The 15,142-nt window shown below is 47.1% G+C and overlaps 1 protein-coding gene and 2 long non-coding RNA genes across 12 annotated transcripts in view; 1 reads left to right on the forward strand and 2 right to left on the reverse strand.

The window, feature by feature from the left end:
* Window positions 1-405: 405 nt before the first annotated feature.
* LOC128815999 (uncharacterized) lies at window positions 406-3,875 on the reverse strand. 2 transcript variants are annotated; one of them, XR_008439761.1, is made up of 3 exons: window positions 3,410-3,875; window positions 2,527-3,056; window positions 406-994 (listed from the first exon to the last, which is right to left on the reverse strand). It is a non-coding gene; the product is annotated as an uncharacterized LOC128815999 (long non-coding RNA). The 2 variants fall into 2 exon arrangements; XR_008439762.1 differs by having other exon boundaries at window positions 406-2,067.
* Window positions 3,876-4,225: 350 nt separating this feature from the next.
* Window positions 4,226-15,142, forward strand: part of RIPOR3 (RIPOR family member 3) — a 41,998-nt gene continuing 31,081 nt past the window's right edge. Inside the window, exons 1-3 of one of the 8 annotated variants that reach the window (XM_053993195.1) lie at window positions 4,258-4,313; window positions 8,371-8,588; window positions 9,109-9,315. The gene's annotated coding sequence lies outside the window, so the exon portion shown is untranslated. Of the gene's footprint in view, window positions 4,314-7,188; window positions 7,714-8,068; window positions 8,589-9,108; window positions 9,316-9,952; window positions 10,694-15,142 lie in introns of those variants that run through there. The other 7 variants (XM_053993196.1, XM_053993197.1, XM_053993202.1 and 4 more) reach the window with 7 other exon arrangements.
* Window positions 5,893-8,615, reverse strand: LOC128816000 (uncharacterized). Of its 2 annotated transcripts, none has more exons than XR_008439764.1 (3): window positions 8,578-8,615; window positions 7,992-8,038; window positions 5,893-6,413 (listed from the first exon to the last, which is right to left on the reverse strand). It is a non-coding gene; the product is annotated as an uncharacterized LOC128816000 (long non-coding RNA). The 2 variants fall into 2 exon arrangements; XR_008439763.1 differs by lacking the exon at window positions 8,578-8,615 and adding an exon at window positions 8,318-8,356.

Below are 15,142 nucleotides of genomic sequence, written 5' to 3' on the forward strand. Positions count from 1 at the left end.
AACTGCTCCCATAGCCTTACCTGTATTTGTAATGGCTGTATCACATTACTGTTAATGTCTCTCATGAAATCACAGAATGGCTCGGGTGGGAGGGGACCTTAGAGCTCATCCCATTCCACCCCCTGCCACGGACAACTCCCGCTGTCCCGGGCTGCTCCAAGCCCCATCCAAGCTGCCCTTGGACACCTCCAGGGATGGGACAACGTTCCCAGGGACGGTGCACAGCCATTTGATTTCTTTGATTTGTCGTAGGCTTCTTGTTGCAATCATAAGATGAAGTTACCAACACTTTAGGAGAATGTAAAACAATTATAAGGAACAAAAATTTTTTTAGAGAAATATGAAACTTTTATTATAATTAGATGATCAGATTAATTTAGTTTTTTTTTTTTTTTTTGTCTCAGTATTTTATGTGTCCATACACAAACAAGCCAACCCCCTGTGAAACCCCAGAGAGTAAACAGACAGGTGTGTACACATGAATGCAACAGTTTAATAAACAATGTTTATTAACCAGATAGTGCTGGGGCAGCGGTCGTAAGTAAAACTACAAAAGTACAAGCCAAGGAGACTTGAAAAGTAATTCAAATTTTCCATGCATGTGACATTTGGAAATACTGGATCCTGTGAGTTCAGCCACTGTCCCAGTTGTGTTGAGGTTTTAGAAGATACTCTTTGCTTCTGTTGGCAGGTCTCTTAGCTTCCCTCCTGAGTTATAATAGCAGGAACTAAACACTCCAGCACAGATAGATGCACAAAGAGGGAAAAGTAATCATGTGCTTGGACCTGGGGATGTGTATTTACAGCTCAATCTCACTCTAACCCCCCCTCAGAGGCTCAGAGCAAATGCTCTGTGCAGGGATGCTTTGCTGGAACATGCTCTGCAGTTTGTTGTGTTACAGCAATGAAAGTGCCTGGTCAGCATAGCGATAGACTGAGGGAGAATCCACTTCTATGCAGATCACTCCACATGATGAAGATGTAAAGTAGCATTCTAAAATTAAAAAATATAAACTAGAAAAGGGTGGGGTGGAGCCACGGGCAAATGTTGGCATACATATTGCTTGCATTAGGAGCAGCAAGAATTATTGTCTCTGCAAGTCAGCCTGGCGCAAAGGATCACAGTAACAGGCCCAGCTACTGAGTTATTAGCTCTTGCTTTTATAAACAGAGTTCTGGGTTACAGCAGCCTTTCTAAAAGTCAGTTTAGTCTGGATCTTCCTGAGAAGGCTGGGCTGGTCTGCTGACAGGGTTGGCTGCCTGTAATCTGGTCCATTTAGAAAACAAACAATACCTACTTTATTCAGGACTTAAACAATAAAGTTATGATTAACCTGATCATGCCAGAACGCTGGTGATGCTGAAACACTAAATGTGTAATGTTGTTGCAACCACGGCGAAAGCATTGTTGTAAAATGATCTTTGTGTATCATTGGCTTATAGTGATGGATGTTGAGTGGTTGAATTTGGGAAGGGTTTTTGTGAAGCGTGCCAAGATCTTGGAGGAAACACACTGGCATTTTTTTTTTCATGTCCCTTTAGGTCTGAGACACATCAGAGTGCGTTTTATTTTTTCACTGTAAATATTATAATGGTGCCAGCAATGCAGTATTTACTGCTTTTCATATGTGTGAGAATACTAAACATATGTATTTCTAAAGGAAATTCCAGAAGAATGTGAAACTAGCTTGTAGCAATAATTTGTAAGTTTGTGTCCATTGTTTTCAGGAATATGTAAATTGTTACATTATAGAACTCACTTTGAACCCTGCTGCATAATTAGCTGCACTAAACATCAGTATTCAATTTGGGAAATCTGTAGCCAAGTGTTTTATTAGAATTTCGTGGAAAAGGAGAATGTGAACAAAACCATAGAGCAAATGATCTGAAATGCAGTTAAAAATAATGAAAACCAAGCACCAGCCACATAAACACACCAGATGAAGACACAGCAAATGAAGATCATAAAAAGTAAACGCATAGAACCATTCCTCAGCTGAAGTAAATGGGGACATCTGCACCAGGAGTGAGGGAACCGTGGTCACTGGTGTTTGCTGAGGGGCTGCTCTGTGAATTTGGTTGAAAGGCTCATGGTTAGGAGGAAACGACATTAACAGTAATGGCTTTTTGGGCAACTGGTTGCACAGGGCTCCTGCAGAGATTTGGTGTTGTGACAAATGTCCTCCTGCAAATCCAGCTGATTTCAGCTCGTCCCAGTGTGCTCCACCCTGCTGTGGGGCCAGCACTGGGGCCAGGGACCTGCTGCAGTGACAGCAGCGTTCCAGCAGCGTCCGGAGCTGCAGGAGCTGCTGCGGCACCACCCTCTGCCTGAGGCTGGAGCACGCAGCCACTGCTGCCTGCCTCGTCAGCCTGGAAAGCCCCACGGAGCAGCAGGACAGCTGCAGCTGCCTTTGCTGGGGAGGATTCTTCAAGCACCCAGTGGGTGTGATCATAACCCCCCAAAATACCAGGAAAACCAAGCCAGGAGTTAATAGGGTTACAATGACTGGAATGTCACGTACTCACCTGTACACATCCGTGGGTTTGCATCTCCTTGCTTTGTGTTCCAGATGCCCCAGCTGTGACATCCATGGTGTGCCATCACTGCCATTTGCAGTGCTCCAAGCCCCAACCATTTTGAAGGCCTGGTGTGAAACCCACTTGTGCTTGTGTCTCAGGACAGTTCTGTCCAACACAAACAAAACCCAGAGTGCTTGAATCGTTGGCTCAGGCAGCTCCATCTGCCCATCTGGTTTTGTGTCTTACTGCTCTCACTTTCACGTGTCAGTTCCCTCATGCCTCTCCTCACAGTCGTGTTCAGCTGTGCAAGAGATCTTCCTCTGCCTCTTTCCAGGCTGTTCTTCAAACGTGTGCACAGGAAAATACAAATCCTGACCAACTTCATAAAGAGCTGCGAAAGAAGGCAGTAACCCTGCCCTGAGAGGTTCTTGCATGGCATCTCTGGTCAGCTGGAGCTTTGAGAACGTCACTTTGTGTTTCAGCCTCCTGCAGTGGGGTGGGTTTCAGGATGTGTGAGCCGGATGCTGCAGAGAGGGCTCCAAAGGGAAGAAAACACCATTACTAATAAAGTTCTGGTAAGGGCATGGCCAGATTCCGTGCAGTCAGCTCATTTTCCCCGTGGGGAGTGTCTGGCTGCCTGTGCTGTCAGTCAGTCAGCACGGGGAAGTGCTGCTAGAAACCAGGGGAACATGGAAGATGGATGAGGCACAGCGGAGGCCAAGCGCTGTGCCCAGGCAGGGACATGTTTGTGTGGGCTGTTTGCAAAAGGCCCGGCCAGGCATTGTTCAGGAGAGAGGTGTGAGTGCGGGGTGCACGGGCTGAGACAAGGAACAGGGAGATCCCAGCCCGCTTCCCACACGACAGCTTCACCTCCCTCTGCCAGGATTACCTGGAAGGCTCTCGGAAGGGAGCTCGTGCCCAAGGAGCAGTACCTGCCCGCAGAAGCAAGGAGGAGGTCAGTAGTGGGTGCAGCAGGAAGGACTCGGGGCAGGATTTGGCCAGCAGAGAATCAAAGAGAACAAATGACATCTCCTCAGCACCAGCAAACCTATGGAAGGGCGGGATGGGAAAGGCAGGAGGCAATGAGAGAAACAAAGGCGGTGATGATGATGATGATGATGATGATGATGATGATTAGCGTTGTATGACCGAGGGCTGCAAGAGAAGGGGACCTTTAAAGCGACGGTGAAGAGGCAGCGTTGGGTGAGGGCAGAGGAGGAGGGAGCAATGGATGGGGAAGGTGGGAAAGGCGGGATGTGGGCACGGCAGAAAAGGCCTGAGCAGAAAGGGTGAGAGCTGGGGGCAGAGGAACGGGGGAGATGCCGGGGCAGCAGGGACGGGTGTCCGGCGGGGGGAGCGGGGGGAACGGGGGGAGCAGGGGGAACGGGGAGAGGGCGCCCGGGATGCTCCTGATTAACAGCAGAGGGTCGGGGCCGTGACCGCCGGCTCGGCATGTGCTGGAGCCGCGCGGCGCGTTCCCAGCCCCCCTGCCAGCGCCAGGGGGGTCGGAGGGGGAGCGGGGGAGAGAGGGAGGGAAGGAGGGAGGGGGAGCGAAGGGAAGCAGCGAGCGGCACGGAGCCCTCGGCATCCAGCGGCAAACGAGCGCTCCGGAGCCGCGGCTTCCTGGAAGCGGAGCCCGGCTGGGCGGCGATAAGCGGCGATAAGCGGCGGCTCTCCGGGCCCTCCTGGCCGCCCGCGACAGCCGCGACAGCCGCGACAGCCGCGACAGCCGCCACGGCAGCGGAGCCGAGCCGCGCTCCGCGCCCGCCGGCCCGAGCGCAGGTGGGGCACAGGTAGGGCACACCTGGGCACAGCTGGGCACAGCTGGGCACACCCGGGCACGGAGCGGGGCTCGGGGGGCGCGGGGCACCCGCTCCGGCCGCAGGGGAGAGCTGCGGTGCCGGCAGGGGACATCCCCTGGCGGGGACACGGACACCTGAGCGGGACTCGGTCACCTGCGGGGCAGGCGAGCGTCTGTAAGCGGGCAAGGTCCAAAGGATGCCGAGGCTCCTGCAGAGGCTGCAGCCGCGCAGAGGCTCGCTCGCTTTTTATCCGGGGTGAAGGCATTCCCGGCAGGAAACACCCCGGAACCCCCCGGCAGGACAGCACCTGGCTGGAGCAGGTGGAACAGTGACAGGAGCAGGATGAGGTTTATGCAATGCCGTCGAGTTTGCCTTTTGGAGGTGTTGCATGGGCTGGTTATATTTTAGTTAACTCTCTTTGTCTGTGCAAAGATTACATTTTATTTGCTTTTTTTTTTTTTTTTTTTTTATTGCTTATTCGTGTAAATACAAGTTGTGGTTTTGGGTCACAGCCCAGTTACATTTTGATTCAGACAGAGTTTAATTTCCCCTTTTAAAAAGTGTTTTAAATAAGTTGGGCCATATGGAAGTAGAGTTGTTAATCAACCAAAGAAACTTGAAGGAGTTTGAAAAATAAGGTTATATATTTCTGGAGCCATTTCTTGAGTATTGAACCAGCACCAGTACTCAAACTCCTGATTCAGTCATTTCCTTTGTTGGGATCAAGACTTAATCTGTCCATACCTGTGTTTTCACAGCTGCAAATGGGAGCTACACCTATTGATGAGGTGCTTACTTTTTTTTTTTTTGAAAACTCTTAATGAAAAACAAGAAAAGCAGAGGAAGATCATTTGCAAGGGTAGTAAACAGTGCAAAGTATGTCTGAGGGAATATTGCATGTTGAATGGAGAGGGTCACCAAAGATGCTGTGGCTGAAGGAGCGTGCAGTGAGGAGCTCCCTCCCTGTTGTATTCCCGGGTCATGCAGTTCATCCCTTCCCTGCTCCGAACCCTGCCCAGTGAATGACACGAGCACCACGTGTAGCAGTGCAGGAAAAGCTGCACAAACCCTGCCAAAATGGGCTGGAGCTGTCCTGAGTGGCAGGCCCAGCCTCTTTGTGCCCCAGGTCTGGAGAGGAACGTGTGAGATGCAACACGTGTGAGCTGGTGGTGCATGTTAACCTGGCAGCTTTCTCCTGCAGTCAGAGCCTGGACACCCTCTGGGGCAGTGAAAGGGCTCCCCTGAGGTGACAGGTCCTCATCCTGAGCCAGGGCTCCGTCCTGGAGGCACTCAGGAGCTGCAGGGGTGTTCTGTCAGCAGCACGGGGCCAGGGCCGAGGAGGGGGAGGCCAGAAGGGAGTTATGTAATGGATTCCCCAAGGACAGGGGAAGGATGGGATGGTTTCCTTCTGTCAGGACAAGGAGCAGCTGCACAGCTGCTCTACAGTGTTCTCCCCAGCCCTGGGTTCCTGTGGAGCAATCCAGGCAGGGAGCTGGGATCCTGTAACAGCACATCCACCAATGCCACTTTATTCCCTTCCAAGCCAATTCCTTCGCAAATGCTCCTTTGCAATATCCTCATAAAGAGTCTGAGAAATGGACCTGAGCCACTCTGGCTAGAAAGGCAAACCAGGCTCACTCTGTGGGCAGGGGAAAGTCGTGATCCTCGTGTGTCTCTCAGGGGTCTGAGGAGTGACAGTGTGGGGTTACAGAGCACCAGGACAAGGCAGAGGCTCTGGGTATAGAAAGTTATCCAGGATAAAGCAAGGGAGGGAGAACTGTCTCAGAAGGATTATTAATTGGTTCCATTTGGATGAAATAAATAGAAAGACTGGAATTGAAGGAGATAATTTGTGTAAAATAGTAGGTTTCATATTATTTGAATCTGCACACATGATATTAGCCAAAAGTCTGAGAAAGAGTGAACAGAGTTGAATTATCCAGACTGTTGTTGGCCAGCACTGGCTTTTGAAAGGTGACTGGCTGGTGACAATCCAAAATTATAGAGAGTGAGTTGTGCAAGGACATCAGGCAGCCTTTAATGGCTACAGGTGCTCGGGGCCCTGGCTTCAGTTCCCATCCTCGGATGTGCCTGCAGAAGCACAAAAGGGACATACGTGAAATACCAGGTTTAATCCACTTCTTTCAACTTTTCCATTTCTGCTGCCAGTTTATTCTCCCTGAGGACAGACTGCTTTAAACCAGTATGTCTTCAAAGATAGAATGCCCGAAAACTATCATTTTTATTCAGTTCAACTTTTTAGGGCAAAAACTTGGTTTTCAGACAGACAAGGCATTTAATCACCAGTAATTCAGAAGATCAGAACACTGAGATGATCTTGTCATTAATACAGAAATACCCTAAGTGTAGTTAGCAAACAGATTTATATGTAACTGCTCTAGATGTGAATTTAGCTGTTTCAAATTAAATAATAAAAACTATTTTATGGAGAACATATGCAATTATTATTGGGACAGTAACTGTGTAATTTTATTGCTCATGTTCTTTCTGTGAATCCATCCCTGATCTGCTTGATGAAGTAGCAAAAATCTATTTCCGTTGTTTCCATAATGTAAAATCTCTTGGTCCTCAAGAGCTTGAAGAGCCCAAGGCTGCATGTTTTGGGAAGAATTTTTTCACTGGAAGGGTCTCAGGCCCTGGCAGGGGCTGCCCGGGGGGGTTTGGAGTGCCCATCCCTGGAGGGGTCCCAGGAATTCCTGGAGGTGGCACTCGGAGCTGCGGGCTGGGGACAGGGTGGGGATGGGGCACAGCTGGGACTGGGCGTTCTGGGAGGGATTTCCAGCGTTAATGGTTCTGTGATTCTGGGAGGGGTAGCTCGGTCTGGGGCAGATGAGTTTTACAGACACTTGAAGGGGTTTTGGCCTCGTGTGCTCCTGACAGGTCAGGTGTGAAATGGTGATGATAGAGCAGTGTCTGTGCAGTGCTGGGAGATAAGAGAGCAACATCAGTCTTGCTCCACTGCAAAGGGAGAGTTATGTTTATGATTAGGGAATGAACCTTGTTCCTCTCAGCTGGATAATTTCTTTGTTTCACACGGTAGGAACAGCAGTAGCAAAGCACTCATCATTTTATTTTAAAAACCCCTGGCTTATAGACTGTGTTTACCATGAGGGTTTTCTCTAACCATTGTTGAAATGTTTTAAAACTTGCAATTTTAAGCTATGCACGAATAGCCATAGCTGGTGTTCTGTGTGCCTGGGGAGGCAGGAGGGGTGACCTGGTTACGTGTGCTCACAGATCTCTCTCTGCTTCACGTTCTTGCAGACAGAACAACAACATAACTTTCTTCTTTCAGGATAGTTAATGTTCTGGCCCAGAATTACAGCACCAGATGTGTTGCCACAGAAACAATTTAAAGGGAGAAGGAATTGTAAGCAAATTGTCTTTCTTGTGGAAAATGTTTGAGAGCCTCTCCTTGGTTTCCCTGTTTCTATCTATGTGTGTGCACAGCAGAGAATAAGGGACAATTTTGCTTTTGTTTCGTACATCTGCTATTGGTTTAAAATTCTCTATACAGGGTTGAAAATTGAAAAATATTCTATTATGGGCATGACTTATGTACCTCAGAGACATTTTTTATTAAATCCTGATTCATTTTTAGAAGTTTTTTCCTTTAAAAATGTGCTGTGTGCTAGCTGATTTACTTACCTCCACTTGCAACATGCTTTGGAAAATATTTCCAGTCACAGTTGTTTCTGTGAAAGTAAGAAAACATTTGACTTTATAGTTATCCCAGATTTGGATGCTGAGAATTAGGATCACATTCTCCTTACTACAAGTGACATGCTGATGAAAAGAGGGAATGTTTATAGGAAATATTTTGATTTAATTTTGCCTAGGAAGCCCTAAAGTAGCCAAAGCCCTTGATTTTAGCTAGTGTTTCTTTTTCTCAAAGCAGTGGATGCTCTATTCAACACACTCTTTTCTCAGCTGTTATGAAAATATTTGTCTGAACAAAATGCAATGTGAATTACCTTAATTGTCCTTTTGACATTTTTGACCACAGCATAACATCTTTATCCTGCAGGTTTGCATTCTGTTTGGGGAGAGTAACAAGAGGAACATCCAGGAGGGTCCCAGCCCTGGCAGAATTTTCAAAAGGCCACAATCCAGACACAAAGAGCCTTGTTTCCACAGTTCTTTGTGCTTCATGCATTTGGGAGGCCTTTGTCCCTGCACATTTTGAAATACTGCTGGCTGTGGAACTGAAAGAGCCAGAACTGGTTTATCTTACCAAAAGCCAAGGTGAAGTTTGGGTCTCTTTGGAGCGATGGGAAGATTTTGCCATATGCAGTTGTGTGCATGATGCTGCCCATGGCTGGGAGGGAATGGACACACAGGGTTATCCTGAGAAACCTCCTGTCCTTACTTGTCTGTTCAGTATTCCCCTCTGTGAGACTTATGATTATTAAATCTGTTTTCTTACAGCCAGACTTTCAAATGCCCCTGAGTCTGGAAATGCACAATTTATTCCCTTTTTTACTCATTCTTGTACAAATCTGGGATTCCTTTGATGAAAATTGTTTATAACAGAAACATACCCAGGTGTCCCCGAGTTAGGAGCAGCTGCTTGTGCTTCAGAAAGCAGTTTTACCTTATTGCAAGTGTCCTGCCAGAGCACTGGATTGCAGTCTCAGAGCTCTGGAGCTAGGCTGCATGCCGTGTCCCACACTGCAGTCCTGGCAGCTCCACAGGCATCTACATCACCCAGCAAGATCTGCCAGGCCGATAAGAAACTCATTTCTCTCTTGCATTCCTTCTCCAGGCACAACTCCAGCCCTGGGTGTGGAAGGAATGCAGAGCTGGGCCTGGAGCTTGTGTCTGCACAGGTTAGAAATGAACTTGCAGTGGGAAATGTGGCTGGATCTGCATCCCTGCTTGCCTGGGACACCGCAGCTATTTGCATCCAGGTTTCTGCTCTGGGAGCTCTGCGGGGTGGAATCAGCCCTTGTGTTCACAGCCTGATCCAAAGGTGCCCTTAATTAGTTCACATCTCTGCTGTTTGATCCCATGAGAAGGCAGCTTGGTGTTTCCTTAGGCAGTGGAGCTTTCCCAGACAGGCATTGTAAACTGGAAATATAGGTACTTGTAATTTTCTTAAAAACCTCCTTTGGGCCTGAAATGTCTTGTGCTTGGTTTCAATCCAGTATTGACTAAGACTGGAAAGTGTGAATAATGTCAGTTCAGCTGTATTTGAGTTATTCAAATGAATTTTAAAACTATGTACTTTCCACTTATATTGTTCCATAATTCTCTGCACTTACATAACCTCTGTTTTATTATTGAAATTGCTACAGACTTGAAGAGGGAACTATAATTTTCCAATACTGGGCCTGAACAGATAAACAGGGAGGCAATTCCAAGGCCTCAGTGTGCTTTAAAGTCTGAATGTTTGCTGCTTTAATGTTGGCGTGAGTAGGTTTGTACTTTTACTGGTGCAGAAGAACCTCCATAACCTTCCTGAACTCATGAGATGTTTCCATTACGTAATTGAAATTTCACAAAAAGAGTTTAGAGGATTTCTCCAGGTTGTGAGGAAGGATTTTGTTGGAAGGGCTCTGTAAGTTAAAATAGCAGGCCAGGGTTTTCCAAAGGGACATTCCCAGCTCCTTGAGGCAGCACTGCAGCCCAGGGCACGTGGCTGAGACTGGATCTCTACCCAAGGTTCATTGGCTTTGCTAAAGTTTTGAAGGCAAGTGGTTTGTAGCAAGTTAGTGACGGGGTTTTTTAGAAAGGCAGGCAAGAGAAGAGCATTTACACTGGGGGGGATCGTGTGTGGAAATGCCTGAGTTCTGCACTAACACACTGCTGTGTAAGTTTGTTGTAAATGTAACTGCACGTTCCTTAGTGCTGTTAGTGCAGCACCAAATGCCCAGACTGGATGGGAATGTGTCACTGTTGTCTGAAATGGAGCCCCAGACACTGACCTGGAAGGTGAGGCCCCTCTGAAGAGCCCTGACATACAGCAAGGTTCCTTCAGTTAGGCACAAGAGGCACTGGGACAACAGAGCTGTCCTTTGTGTAACTCTGCTGAGCTCATTGGAGCTCCTTCCTAATTCCACTGAGGCCGAGTTGTGCCTCTCCCTTTTTCTGAAGGGTTCACATGCCAATGTGTTGTGCAACAACATAATTTGTTAACAAATAAAGAAGAATTTAAATAACCTTAGACAATCTGTGCGGGCATCCCAGCTGCCTGCAAACAAACAGCAGAAGTGCAAAACATTTAAGTAGCAATGCAAAGTATCTCAAAATTGCTTGAGCTTGGGTTCTTCAAGAACAAAACCACAACTGTAAGGAGAGCATGCTCTGCAGGAGAAGGCTCTGGATGAGAACACACACTGCATCTTCTGGTAAGGTTCAGACATAATTTCTGTGCTGTTTTCCCCAGAGCTCTAGTAACACATGATGAATCTTTTCCCCATGTGTCTATGTATGACTTTGACTACTTTTAGTTTCATTTAAAGCAATAAGTGAGGATACTTTGACCTGTAATTGTCAAATTATGTTTACAATACAGTAAAACTGTATCTTCTTGTAAAATATCTGTCTTGAGGAAGCCAAGTCATATGGAGCAAAACTCCACATTTCTGTTAGGACATGGAATGCACTGCCTGCCCCTGCTGCTGTAATTGTGTCAGTCTGCATTTAGTCCTGGTGTGTTGCTGGAATCACTTGTCAGTATGTCTTGGATCTGAATTTGGAAGGGAACCCAAGGGTGCCTTTCTGCCAGCAAGGTCCCTGCTCTGTGCATTGTCCATGGCAGCTCTGCAGAGCATCTCCAGTGGGGGTTCAGGAGATCACTGGCCCAGAGATGCTGAGTAAACCAGTCCAAGGTCTAAGAAAACCTCCTTGTGATGCTGAAAAATAGGAAACACTAAGCAGATGTGTTAGTTGCAGCAAAAGCTTCGGGTCCTCAGGGAACAAACAGTTGGGTTCACAGTCTTTGAAGAAGTCTGAGACAGAGAGCTGATTGATTTTTTTTGTGCACAAAGCTGAAATGCATTTTCATTAGTGACTCTTGCCGTGTTTGTTGATGGTATTCATAACATTTCAAGGGACCTTAAATTACATTAGCTTTTGGCCTAAATGTTGAAGTAGTTTGATCTTGACTGATCCTGCTGAGCAACTTCTGCTTAGCACTTCCAGTTGTGTCTGCCTTTTTCTTCCAGGGAGCAGCTCTCGTGTGCTTGGGCTGGGTGTTCTGGGGGCCCTGACAATTCCAGGAATTTGTTATCTCTGGCAGAGGCCTCGTCACTGTCAGTCATTGATAAGTGGGAAAGTAAACATGTTGCTGATGAGACAGTGCCCCTTCAGTGGCTGAGCACCAGTCTGGTTCCATTGCACGCTGTGCTCCTCCGGAGAAGAATTCTTCTACCACTCATTAATTTTTAAAAATTGTTTTTACGGTATGATTTTTGTTATGACTTATCTGCTCTTGCTCCCTTTTAATGTAGAGGGGTTTTTCTTGTTTGCAAATTTCAGTCACGTTAGAGCCATCACTTCCTAGTCTTGCTAGAAACACTTCTGAAATAAATGTGGCAACTATTTAACTCCTAATGAATGTGGGAAGGAGTTTTCACATGACCAAACAGATTCTTTCTATTTGCTGCCTGTGAAACACTTGAATGGAATAGCAGTGACAAAACCCCAGGGCTGAAGGAAGGGAGTGTGCAGAGGCCAGGACAGGTCTCAGTCAGGTGCTCTGGTGGAAGCACAGCCACCCTCCTGTGGAGATGTGCTGTCAGAACTGGTCTGGGGAGCCCTCCCGAGCAGACTTGCAGGAAAACAACTGCCTCAGAAAAGCCACATGAAACGGCCCTTGCTAGGATGTGTTCTGCAGGCTGGAGGAGATTGAAGGGGCACTCAGGAAGCAGCAATCCCTGTAGGTTTGGTAGGGTTTCCTGGGCAAATGATGCCCAGAAGTCAGTACACAAGTTTGCCTCCTCTGATTTTATAACTTTCCAGAGAGTGTTGCTGTAATTCTGTTTAGGCTTGAAACAATCCAAAGCTGTCTTCTAGGCAGGGCCAGACTGACTAGACTTGAATATCTGGTTTAAAAGTAAATGTAGTCCAGTTTAGACTGCATTTTCCTCAGCTGCTCAGTGCACCATTTGTATCCTAATGCACATTAGTCTTTCAGCTGTTTCCAAAGCCATCTCCTTTTGAATGTTTAATATCTAAGAACCAATTAGTTCCATTTTGTTTTCCTTGGATAGTTTGCAATTAAACATTCTTTCAAGTGGGCTTTATTTAGCTAATTCCATCACAAAAATAAGCTCTAAGGGAATGAAGAGAAGTTCAAGCTAGCCAATGTTTATTTTTATTATTAATAATTTATATTATGGGAGTCCCCAGGGGAACCAGGGCCCCACTAAACCCAGTTTGCTCTGCATTCAATGACTGTGTCTCACAAGACTTTATTCAGCAGAAGATTCCTTCTTGCTGCTGTGGCTCAGTGCAAGGGACCTGCTCCACACTGCAGGGAAAGGACTGAAGAAGAGCACATAAAACCAAATCAAGAATCATAGTTTCAAAGAAGCTCAAGCTAGGCACCAGAGGGAGAACCTGATGCGTCTTTTCGAAAAAAGAAAAAAGCCACACTTATGTATTTTTCCAGTCTGAGTGCCAAATCATGACCTCCAAGGTCTCGTTGATCATGTCTGAAGTGATGGCAATGCTCCCAGTGACTCTGAGGGAGCGAGGCTGGGCAGAGAAGTGATGGTCCTAAAAATCTTATCTCTTTCTGAACTAGCAGCAGGGGGCTCTTTGTATTTCAAACACACGCTGATGGGCAAAGCTAGTTTAAAAATGCTCTTGTTTAGTCGGATTTCTATCAGAAGTTATGGTTTTCACAGCATGCAGTCCTCAGGAATTGGTCTGCTTTGTGTTTTACAGAAGCCTTGAGAGGAGCAGTTTAGAGTCCCTTCAGAGGTGCTGAATGCAAAGGTGGCCAGAGCAGAGTCAGAGCAGCTCCCATCACCTGGGGGATCCTGCTCCCTCTGGGATCCTGGGTGGGTTAAGGGGTAGAAGTGACTTTGGGGTGAGCAGGGCTGTGGGGTGCAAGTGCCTCCAAGCAAGTGCAGCATTTTCCTCCTGGAGGAATTCCCATCCTCCTCCCTTTCCCTTCTGTGGCAGCTTCAGGCTTTGCAGCACTCTTTCCATAACTCCAGAGGCACAACCTAGACAGGAGTTTTCCTGACCATGCTCCTGTCCTCATTAGCTCAGTTTAAAGGGGGTGAGACATCTGGCTCCCAGTGCAGCTGTGTGGTTGGGATGGGGGCTTTTTCTCTCCACAGAAAAAAATCACTAAATCTGGCCATTTAACACACAGATTTTATAGGAGCTAGAGCTGGGCTGTGCAAAGTTCACCTCATTAAAAACAAGCCCAAACCAAATAAAAGCAGAGAATAAGAGAATAAAAAATGTGGGCCATGAAAGTCAGAGCATGTGTATTAGGAACTGGTAAGAAGTGAAGGGAAAAGTACAGCTATACCCACATACCTTCAAAGTTCTTGGGTTTTTCCACAAGTAAATATTTGGCTTTAAAGCATAAACCTTTTGTCCCTTGTATCTCTCTTCCATGAAATTTTATATACTTTTCCTCTTTTTCCAGTGTTCTTTGGGATACTGATCCTAACTTAGCAACTTCTTTATTTCTGTGGCACAAGATTGTCTTGGTTATGTTTATGGGAATAAACCATGTTTGCCACAGGAAGTGGGATGGTTCAATTCCTGGTAAAGGGACAGTTTTCCTGGTCAGACAGGTAAATGACACGGGGTTTGTCCCACTTCAGAAGCAGCAGGGTGCTGTGATTCACAGAATTCAGGTTTTGGAGATAACAAATTACATCCCCCATGCTGTTGGACTTCAGATTTCACTCCTGCGGGAAGTTTGTCAGCTGATTTGGTTAAATACTCTTCTCAGTGTAATAACCAAAGCTTTTATCTGTCCATCGTGGTGCTGCCATTGAAACTTAGCCTTGGGGCTTTCCACAACCCTAAGGCTGAGACGAAGGACTTCCTCATGTCATCATCAACCTGGAGATGGCTCCTGCATGAGAAGGCTGGACCACACCTGAGACAGGACACACCTGAGAAGTGCTGGTAGCACACACTGAGGCACAGGCTGGGGAAAGCAGGGAGAATGAGGTCTGCATGACAGAGGGATGATCCTTGGGGCTCACCATTAATAAGGAGGAATCTCTCACGGCCAGAGCTGGTGGGATTCAGTGCCAGGCAAGTTTTCCTTTGTCCCAAATGGAGGAGCCTTGTAAAAGCCTTGTAAGTGCACCACTTGTAAACTGCTCTGCCTTGGCGGGGTTCACAGCCAGCTGTGACTCCCAGAACCACATTTCCAAGAGGGAAAAGGGCACAGCCCGTGGGGTGATCCATGCTGAGCTCCCCCAGCGCTCCCTGGCAGCTGCTGCTGCTGGGAGGCACCGAGAGGCCACGGCATCGTGTCTTGGAAAATAATTTCCAGGTCATTAACTAGGTCAGGCCAACTCCTGCTGCCGGATTCTGCTGGGAATCTGGAATAAATGGCTGATTAATTTCCTCTGGATGTGCACACTGTCACTGAGAGCAGAACTTGGAGCTGCGTGCTGAGATGGAAAATGATTGCAAACACAGGAACATTTGGGGTGCAGACTTGAAAAGCAGCTCGCCCTGGACTTGAAATTTGAGTCCTGTGTTCAAAGAACCCCCCAGAAATGGGGCCATCAGACCTGACCTCCAGCACGGGACAAGCTGTCTGAGAGCACTGCCTGTGATATTCAAATTTATTGCTGCCTAGGAAGCCT

Source organism: Vidua macroura, chromosome 17 (assembly GCF_024509145.1).
Source record: "Vidua macroura isolate BioBank_ID:100142 chromosome 17, ASM2450914v1, whole genome shotgun sequence".
In the NCBI taxonomy this organism is placed as follows: Eukaryota; Metazoa; Chordata; class Aves; order Passeriformes; family Viduidae; genus Vidua; species Vidua macroura.